The following is a 10,617-nucleotide window of genomic DNA, read 5'->3' on the forward strand; positions in this document are numbered from 1 at the left end:
ATCAGAATCTCTGAGGGTAGGGCCCAGATGTGTGGTTTAACTAGCCCTCCAGGTGATTCTGCTGGGTGCTCAAGCTGGCTAGAAGTTCTTTATAACAAAGGGATTGATTTATATATTGATCTGGTGTATTGGGCTTTCCAGGTGGCTCAGCTGGTAAAGAGTCTGCCTGCAATGCAGGAGATGCAGATTCAATCCCTGGGTCAGGATCCAGGATCCTCTGGAGATGGGAATGGCAACCCACTGCAGTATTCTTGACTGGAGAAGCCCATGGACAGAGGAGCCTGGAGGGCTACAGATCCTGGGGTCACAAAGAGTCAGATATACCCAAGTGACTAACCATTCATCTGATGTATCACGGTTTGAGCCACGAGGGAAGCCTGATGATGAAGCAGCAGCAATCAAAATCACACCCTGAGAATTCCCTGCCTATCCAGTGGTTAGGACTTCTATCAGGGTAACTAAAATCCCATAAGCTGTGAGAGGCAGCAAAACAAAGGAAAAGAATGGAAACAAACAAAGGAAACTTACACCCTGAGTGCCTTGGCCACTGATCAATCCAAATTTGTATCAGCTTAGCTGGTGCCTGGCCAAGTATTAACCCCTTGGTTAATACTGGATTGTATTAACCAAGTTGCTGGATTGTAGGGAGATCCAGGGTGTCCTAGGGGAGATACTGGGGCAACCTCAATGAAGTGGGACATGAGGGCAGAGACTGCGTATTAGCCTACAATTCCCATAGTTTAACAACTGGTTCAGCTAGCCATTCCCACACCTATCAACTAAGGATCAGCCTCGTGATATTGATGAAAAATGCAACAACTGCTCTTTCCAGATATCCAGGGCAATTGTAACATTCAGAAGTTGTTATTTACCAAGAGAAATATTTGCTTAGAGCTTTCACATTGAGATAGGAATAAAACCTTCTGTGATCCCTTAACTGTGTTGTGCTTAATGGCTCAGTTGTGTCCAACTCTTTGTGACCCAATGGAATGTAGCCTCCCGGCTCCGCTGTCCATGGAGATTCTCCAGGCAAGGATACTGGAGTGGGTTGCCATGCCCTCCTTCAGGGGATCTTCCCAACCCAGGAATCGAACCCCAGTCTCCAGCACTGCAGGCAGATTCTTTACCATCTGAGTCACCAGGGAAGCCTGATCCCTTTACTAGAAGGAAGCAAAACTCAGCTAGGTCCCTAGGCTGAGGGCTAGTCTATGGGACAGAGCAGGAAGGAGCTGTGCTACTTGAGAGGCACTTGGTACTAGCTCAAGGTTATGGGGCCAGAGTCACAATGGCGGGTAGTGTGAATAGTACAGAGCTCAGATAGTGGGGAGAAAAAGAAAGGCAAGAGGCCAAGGACTCACAGAAAGACCAAGACAGAAAGTTTTCAAGCATCTCTTAACCCCCCCACAACAAGCCTTCAGGGAAGTGAATGAAATTGTAGGTATCAAAAACTGTGCCAAAGGCAAAGTGTTCACAAAGGTGAGTTGTTTAGCATTAGGGTAATTATTAATATAACCATCACAGGGCAATTTCTGCCAGCTTGGGGCAAACTCATGCTTCTGACTTTTGTGGGCTGTGGCTGCAGTACATGGGTGTGAGATATGTGACACTGTGGTAAAAGTGAGGGAAAACACGTACATCATCACCCCAGACTTCTTAGATTTGGATGCTAAAAGTCCTTGGATTTTCTTTCAGGCATGGAAAGAGCTGGAACACAAGCTGAGGTCAAGGAAATGCCTGTTACTTGGAGTGAGGGAGAAGTTACAAGGGAGTCGGTTTAGAAAACAAACCATCTGCTTGAATCAGCAAACGTTCTGTAAGAAAAAAAGAAAAATCAGTGTTCTCTTGGATAAACTGAGGCCTAGGGGATAGCCAAGGAAAAGAACTGACTAAAACGTTGCCATAGCTTCTTTCCTACTGAAAGACCCCTTTGTTTTCCTTATTTCAGAGAACACTGGAGTCTTCATTTACTTCTCTCACGTCCACAGGTGGCTTACAGTCCTCCCATACTTCCCAAAGCTTCTTGTAAAATCTATAGTTACTTGTTTATTTCTGATTGCTTTTTTATTAAAAAAAAAAACATTTCAAAATACTGAGAACAGGAAACTAGAAAAATAATTAATGGAGGTTTTATTTCCAAGATTGTATTACCACCATTGTTCATATTTTGATTTTACACACACACACAATTTAGTTTAATCAAATCACCATTTTATTACTGTGTGGTTCTGCATTCTGCTCTCCCCCTTAATGTTATGCTAGGGACATTTCCTGATTATCTAATGAACTCAGACTGCATAATTTGCCATTGTTGCATACCATTCTATTGTGTGCATTGTGTGTTTTTTTTTTTTAATTTACTTTGGAGTATACTTGCTTTACAATGTTGTGCTAGTTTCTGCTGTATCTTAATTGACTTTTTCTTATGTTCTTTACAAATTCACAGTCACAAAGCATCACATAAAACTGTGATGAGTGTCTTTCCAATAAGTAATTGTGAAAACTCTTTATTTTCTGAGAGTAATTTCCTAGGAATTTACTATTTTAAGGAATCTCGATGTGTTACGCAAAACTTCCTTCTTGAGTGCTTGTGCCAGTAAGTAACTTACGTCACCATGTCCATGAATTTGCTCATCTCACCATTTTTTAATTATTAGTACTGATTTTTATGACTTTACTTTCTGGTAAATTGATAGATAAGATGTTATTTCATTATAGTTTAAAGCTGTATTTCCTTGATTACTAATGTGGTTGAACATATTTCTATTTTTTATATAAACTTATTCAGTATTGTGGAGAAGGCAATGGCCACCCACTCCAGTACTCTTGCCTGGAAAATCCCATGGACAGAGGAGCTTGGTGGGCTGCAGTCCATGGGGTCGCAAAGAGTCGGACACGACTGAGCGACTTCACTTTCACTTTTCCCTTTCATGCATTGGAGAAGGAAATGGCAACCCACTCCAGTCTTCTTGCCTAGAGAATCCCAGGGATGGGGGAGTCTGGTGGGCTTCCGTCTATGAGGTCGCACAGAGTCGGACACAACTGAAGTGACTTAGCAGCATTCAGTATTTAATTTTTTATTAGGATGTCTGATTTTTAATTTGTGAGAGTCTCTTTATGTTTTAGGTTTTTTGGTAATTAATACTTTTTTTAGGCACAGAAATTAAATTTTTAGTCAAATCTGTCGATAGTGTATTTTGCCATTGCTCCACTGATTGTATACTAGGAAAGATACCCTCTTTTTGTGGTTATTAGTGAATACTCATAATTTTCCTGATAACAAAAAGTAATTTTAGTTTTTAAACTTTTTTTGGTAATGATGAAAACACTAATTATAAAAACCCAGGGCAATCATAATACATAAAGGACAAAGGATGTACCCATCCTTCAACAAACAGAATATCACATATATTCCTCCCCCATTGTGTCCATGTACACTTTGCTTTTTAATACTTTCACCATTTCTTTTGCTGTTGAGGAACAGATGAGGGTATACTTACATTTTCCTTGATCCGATTTATGGAATGTCAATCTTTCTCCCTTGCTATATGATATTTCCTATATAACCTATTGGGATAATATCTGACAGGGCACGTTTAAGCATTTCTATTTTTCTACCACTGCTTTATGTATTTATTCTTGTACCAGACCTACATGTGTTTATCACACATTTAATTAAAATACAAAAACTCATATTACTTTTCCACTGTAAACTTTTCTTAGATATGAATAAAAGGGGGGGTAGGGATAGATTAGGAATTTGGGATTAACAGATACACACTGCTACATATGAAACAGATACACAACAAGGACCCAGTGTATAGAACAGGGAACCACATTAAATATCTTATAATGACAAAGAATCTGAAAAAGAACATATATGTATGTATGTATATATCAATAAATCACTTTGCTGTTCACTCAAAGCTAACACAATATTGTAAAGCAACTACTGTAAATCAATGAGAAAGAAAAAGAAAAGAAAAAGAGGTCTGGAAAAAAATCTGTGCTGTTAAGTTATATAAAAAAATAGCTCCTTAAAAAACTAAAAATAGAGCCACCATATGATCCAGCAATCCTACTCCTGGGAATACATATAAAGGAAACTATAATGAAAAATACATCCACATCAATGTTCTCTGAAGCATTATTTACAATAGCTAAAACACGGAAGTAACTTAAATGTCCACCAACAGAAAAAGGATAAATAAGAATAAGAAAGGCATGGTATATTTATACAAGGACTATGATTCAGCCATAAAAAAGAATGAAATAATGTTATCTGCAGCAATACCAATGGACCTAGACATTATCATACTAAGTGAAATAAGTCAAAGACAAATATACATTATCACTTATATGTGCAATCTAAAGAAAAATGATACAAATGAACTTATATACAAAACAGAAACAGACCCACAAACAACAAACTTACCTTTATCAAAGGGGAAAGAGGTGAGGGAGGGATAAATTAGGAGTTTGAGATTAACGTAAACATGCTGCTGCTGCTGCTGCTGCTAAGCCGCTTCAGTCATGTCCAACCCTGTGCGACCCCATAGACGGCAGCCCACCAGGATCCCCTGTCCCTGGGATTCTCCAGGCAAGAACACTGGAGTGGGGTGCCATTTCCTTCTCCAATGCATGAAAGTGAAGTGTGAAAGTGAAGTCGCTCAGTCGTGTCTGACTCTTAGCGACCCCATGGACTGCAGCCTACCAGGCTCCTCCGTCCATGGGATTTTCCAGGCAAGAGTACTGGAGTGGGGTGCCATCGCCTTCTCTGATAAACATGCTACTACATATAAAATAGATAACCAACAAGGACCTACCGTAGAACACAGTGAACTACATTCAATGTCTTGTAATAACATACAACAGAAAAGAATCTTCAAAAAATATGTATAACTAAATTACTTTGCTGGTACCTGAAACTTATACAACATTGTAATCAGCTATACTTGCATTAAATAAAAAGAAAGCAAAAAAAAAAAATAGCTTTTGCACATGAAGGACAATAGACTGTTAATACATGAAGTGGAAATGTGAGTTGTATAAAAGTTGTATAAAAAGATGTTTGAACATTGTATCCCTCTATGAAGAGCAATTTGGAGATGAGTTGTAAGAAAACTGACTGGATAGGTAGACTGTGGTCAGATTACAAAGGGACTTCACAGAGAAGAGTCTGATGTTAAAAGCAGCTAAGAAGAACATTACAGGTTCTTGAGAAGAAACAGCGATGGTGGAAAAGCATACTTTAGGAAGGATTTTTATACTAATGTTATGTGGCTCAGTGGGAAAGAATCACTTGCCAGAGCAGGAGACAGGGGTTCAATCCCCGGGTCAGGAAAATCCCCTGGAGGAGGAAATGGCAACCAACTCCAGTATTTTTGCCTGAAAAATCCCATGGCCCTCCATGGCAGGCCACAGTCCATGGGGTCACAAAGAGTTGGAAGCGACTGAGCATGCGTCCTATACAGGCTAGAGGCAGAGACACTGATTCAGAGGAGCATGTTGGGAATTATAGAAATTCATCTATAGTAGAATTAGAAATTTTATAAGAGTGCAATGGAGCAGAAGACAATGTGCCCTCCATATGTAAAATAGAAATGATGGCACTGGTTCAACAGATATTTACTGTTTCTATATACTCTAGTCTACAAGGGACAAGAAAGAGAGGATGCCACTGTTACGAGCCTTATATTAGTAATGTGTGTTAGTTGCTCAGTCGTGTCCGACTCTTTGTGACCCCATGGACTGTACAGCCTGCCAGGCTCTTCTGTCCATGGGATTTTCCAGGCAAGGATACTGGAGTGGGTTGCCATTTCTTTCTCCAGGGGATCTTCCTGATTCAGGGATCGAACCCCGGTCTCCTGCATTGCAGTCAGATGCTTTACCGTCTGAGCTACTAATACCACTGATCAAAATGGGAACATTTTCTCCTACTGTGTGGGCTACAGGAATACCCCTTTTCCACTCAACTCACCATAACTAAACCCAAAAGACTGTCCTCATCATTTTTCTCTACAATAATTCCCAAGGAGAACCCAAACATACATATATATATATATATATATATATATATATTTTTTTTTTTATCCATCAATCCGTGGATGGAGAATCCAGTTGTGATTACTGGTCATGTGCTCTGACTTACAGGTGATCTTCGCTTCCCTCCACTCTCCCCAAGTCCCATGCAGGGCAAACTCTAATGGGGGTTTTCCTCCTGGGAGGTCCCTATCATCAGTTTATGTAGGAGGAGGAAAAGGGTCAAACTGCCCTCATCCTTTCAGGTCTTGGAGACAAGCCCTCCAGGGTGATCTAGCCCATCTCATCAGAGTATAAGGTGATGGCTACTGACCTTACTTCAGTATTCAGTCTTGAATTTTGGGCTAATTTTGGTTCTCTGTTTGACCATCACAAAACTAGCAGGAACCCAGAGGCTCCAGCCCTGTTCATGGTCCAAACATTCAGGAGGATTTGGGGAGCAGAGTCTCAGGGGAATTTTGTCACAAAAGAGCTGGATCTCTTACACAAATTTCATAATATGTTGGAAATGTGGGCAGTGCCCTTTGGCAATCATTATGCTAGATTATTGCAACAATGGCACTGCCCACATCATGGGCAGATTCTTTATCATCTGAGCCACCAGGGAAGGGATTTTATCTCCTTTCACTTCAGTCACTCAGTCATACCCGACTCTTTGTGACCCCATGAACTGCAGCAAGCCAGGCTTCCCTGTCCTTCACCAGCTCCCAGAGCTTGCTCAAACTCATGTCCATTGAGTAGGTGATGTCATCCAACCATCTCATTTTCTGTCATCCCCTTCTCCCCTCCTGCCTTCAATCTTTCCCAGCAGCAGGGTCTTTTCTAATGAGTCAGTTATTCTCAATAGGTGGCCAAAGTATTGGAGCTTCAGTTTCAGCATCAGTCCTTCCAATGAATATTCAGGACTGATTTCCTTTAGGATGGACTGGTTGGATCTCCTTGGAATCCAAGGGATTCTCAAGAGTCTTCTCCAACACCAGGGTTCAAAAGCATCAATTCCTTGGTGCTCAGATTTCTTTATGGTTCAACTCTCACATCTCTACATGACTATAGGAAAAACCATAGCTCTGACTATGTGGACCTTTGTTGGTTAAATAATGTCTCTGCTTTTTAATATGCTGTCGAGGTTGGTCACCAAGGCTTCCCTGGTAGCTCAGATGGTAAAGCATCTGCCTGCAGTGTGGGAGACCCAAGTTCGATCCCTGGGTTGGGAAGATCCCCTGGAGAAGGAAATGGCAACCCACTCCAGTACTCTTGCCTGGAAAATTCCATGGACTGAGAGGTTCTTCAGAGCCTGGCAGGCTACAGTCCATGGGGTCGCAAAGAGTTGGACACAACTGAGCAACTTCACTTTTTAGGTTGGTCACAGCTTTATTTGAGACAAAAGAAATGGATCTTCTTTGAATTTTGTGTGTGTTCCTGTGTATTTTTGTTCAAGAAGGAATGTAGACTTTCAAGATCTTTAAAAGCATGGGGAGAAGAATACATCCCCAAGTCCATGTTAAATAATTTTACTGTAGTGAAAGAATGATCATGAATGGATCCAACCAGGGGAGATCCTCAAGTGGTGAAGGCATTTAAGGGGTCAAAGATTAGGGACCTATTGCCTGACTGAGGTGAGGGTGCCTAGACTACAGTGTGGGACGTGCTTTAGCCCTTTCCACAAACCTTCTATTCTTTGATGTGGACAATTGATTTTTTCTTGATCTTCAGTGAAATCCTATGCAAATCAAGCTCCATTTCCCAACCACACTGCTGCACCTATAAAGTCATCACATTCTGGGTGATAACAGTGATATCCAGTGCATTCTCGTACCCTTTTATGAGGAAAAAAAAACAAAACCCTTTTATGATCCAGAATGACTACAAAGAGGATGATAGCTATTCAATACTGCAGTCTATCTGATCTTCTTAAACTGCAGTTCAGTTCAGTTCAGTCGCTCAGTCGTGTCCGACTCTTTGTGACCCCATGAATCGCAGCACGCCAGGCCTCCCTGTCCATCACCAACTCCTGGAGTTCACTCAGACTCACGTCCATCGAGTCAGTGATGCCATCCAGCCATCTCATCCTCTGTCGGCCCCTTCTCCTCCTGCCCCCAATCCCTCCCAGCATCAGAGTCTTTTCCAATGAGTCAACTCTTCGCATGAGGTGGCCAAAGTACTGGAGTTTCAGCTTCAGCATCATTCCCTCCAAAGAAATCCCAGGACTGATCTCCTTCAGAATGGACTGGTTGGATCTCCTTGCAGTCCAAGGGACTCTTAAGAGTCTTCTCCAACACCACAGGTCAAAAGCATCAACTCATCTAAATACAGGGAAGAGGTATCTATTCCCTAATGGTGGTCGCCAAGGTTCTATTATTTACTTTGTTGACAATGATGATGTCACTCTGTGTAAGTTCCTCAGCCCTGAGCTTCATGTTTAAGAATCTAAAAGTATACACAGCACACTGTGTATACACAATATACACAGATGTATAGAACATTCTTTTGGACTCTGTGGGAGAGGGTGAGGGTGGGATGATTTGGGATAATGGCACTGAAACATGTATATTATCATATGTGAAATGAATCGCCAGTCCAGGTTCGATGCATGAGACAGGGTGCTCGGGGCTGGTGCACTGGGATGACCCAGAGGGATGGGATGGGGAGGGAGGTGGGAGGGAGGTTCAGGATGGGGAATACATGTACACCCGTGTTAGATTCATGTCAATGTATGGCAAAACCACTACAATATTGTAAAAAAAAAAAAAATCTAAAAGTAAAGAGAGTCCATGACTCTCAAGGACCTTAAGAACTTCACTAAAGTCTGTATCCCTTCCAGTAACAACAATATTACAGAGAGCTGTGCTGTTAGCAGGACTGATTGGTTGTGATTGTTACTGCAGAAGCAGGAAAGAAGAATATAAAGCTCAAGGTCAGCACACCAAGAGAAAAGGGAAAAATGACCATATTAGCAATAGGAAGACCAGGACTTCGCTGGTGGAAGAGTGGATAGGAATCCACCTGCAAATGCAGGCGACATGGGTTAGATCCCTGATCCATGTCGTGGAGCAGCTAAGCCTGTAAGCTACAACCACTGAAGCCTGCACACCTAGAGCATGGGCTCTGCAACCAGAGAAGCCATCGCAATGAGAAGCCCATGCACCTCAACAAAGAGCAGCCCCTAGTCACTGCAACTAGAGAAATCCCATGCAAGGAAGCAAGGAAGACCCAATGCAACTCCCCCGCCCCCAAAAAAAGAGGAAGACTAAATGTTCCTCTTCAAGGTGGAGGGGTGTAGTCCAGATACCGCTGCCAAACAGACAAGCCCTCCAGTTCATGCTAATGCGAATCACCCAGGAACTTGATGACAAGGAAGATACTGGGCGGAGAAGGTACTTCAAGTACGTGAAAGGGAATGACTATTATAAGTGGATCTTAGGTGGAAAGAAGATGGATTTAACCAACTCCTTTTTCCCATAGCTTCCACTTAGCCGTAAGAAAAACTGACAGAATTGAGGGCCAGGGTAGACACAGGTCAGGGTCTAGAGAGATCTTCCACAATGACTCATACTAACAATGATGCTTAGGAAAGAGCCTTTCTCAAATCAAAGTTCAGAGTTTCAAAGAACTTACATGTTTTTCTTCTATCTTGATGCTTACTTTTTTTTTTTTTAATTAGAAATAGAAGGGTTTACAGAACACAGAGACTCCACATGGCTTTTCACAGACCCAGGAAATATCTCTAGAGCTCTGGGTCGTAATTCACCTAAGCTTATAAGTTTCCATATTTCAAATGTTATATTGATACAATGCCAGGAACTGAAGATGTCATTCGATCACTTCTTACAGAATCTAAGCTACAATGATGGCAAGGTATACTCTTAAAATGCCAATTGTACCACACAATGCCATTTTAAGAGGTATTCCTAGTTCCAAGATGTTAAAACACATGCATTTAGGATGAATGAAGCATATTTAATATCCTGTTGAATACTGTGATTTCTATTTAATTGCTACCATAGCACTGTTATACTATCTAGGGATGTGGTGAGGCAACTCTGGCCAAGAGTTTATTAATTCTCAGGGCCTTATTGTGATACCTGGGTCAGAATCCTACACACCAAGCCAGGAGAACTAAGTGGGGAGGGTCATGGTAGTGTGCTGGTAGCAGGGGCACTGGGTAGCAACAGGAAAACTGATTGTCTTGGCAAATTGATAGCATGGCACAACAGGCCAAGGATAAGAGTGCTTTTCAACTCTACTTCCCAATGCTGGTAGTGCCCTTATCTCAATATTGTCCTTTCTTTTTTTTTTTAAAAGAGTATTTCATTAAAGTATAGTTGGTTTACAATGTTAATTTCTGCTGTACAGCAAAATGATTGAGTTACACACACATACACACACACACTCATACTGTCCCTTCTTTAGTGAAAAAGGTTTGGGGTCATCCAGGCATCAAATCTTTAAGATCCACAAAATGTCATATTTACTCATCTAGAGCATCAGCAATGTTGCATTGGGACTAATTTGCCTGCAATTTCCATTGAAGTGCTTGCCTTTCAGTATTGTGGCCAGGTTTCCTCGAGTCTAGCCCAG

This window comes from Bubalus bubalis, chromosome 3, assembly GCF_019923935.1.
Source record: "Bubalus bubalis isolate 160015118507 breed Murrah chromosome 3, NDDB_SH_1, whole genome shotgun sequence".
In the NCBI taxonomy this organism is placed as follows: domain Eukaryota; kingdom Metazoa; phylum Chordata; class Mammalia; order Artiodactyla; family Bovidae; genus Bubalus; species Bubalus bubalis.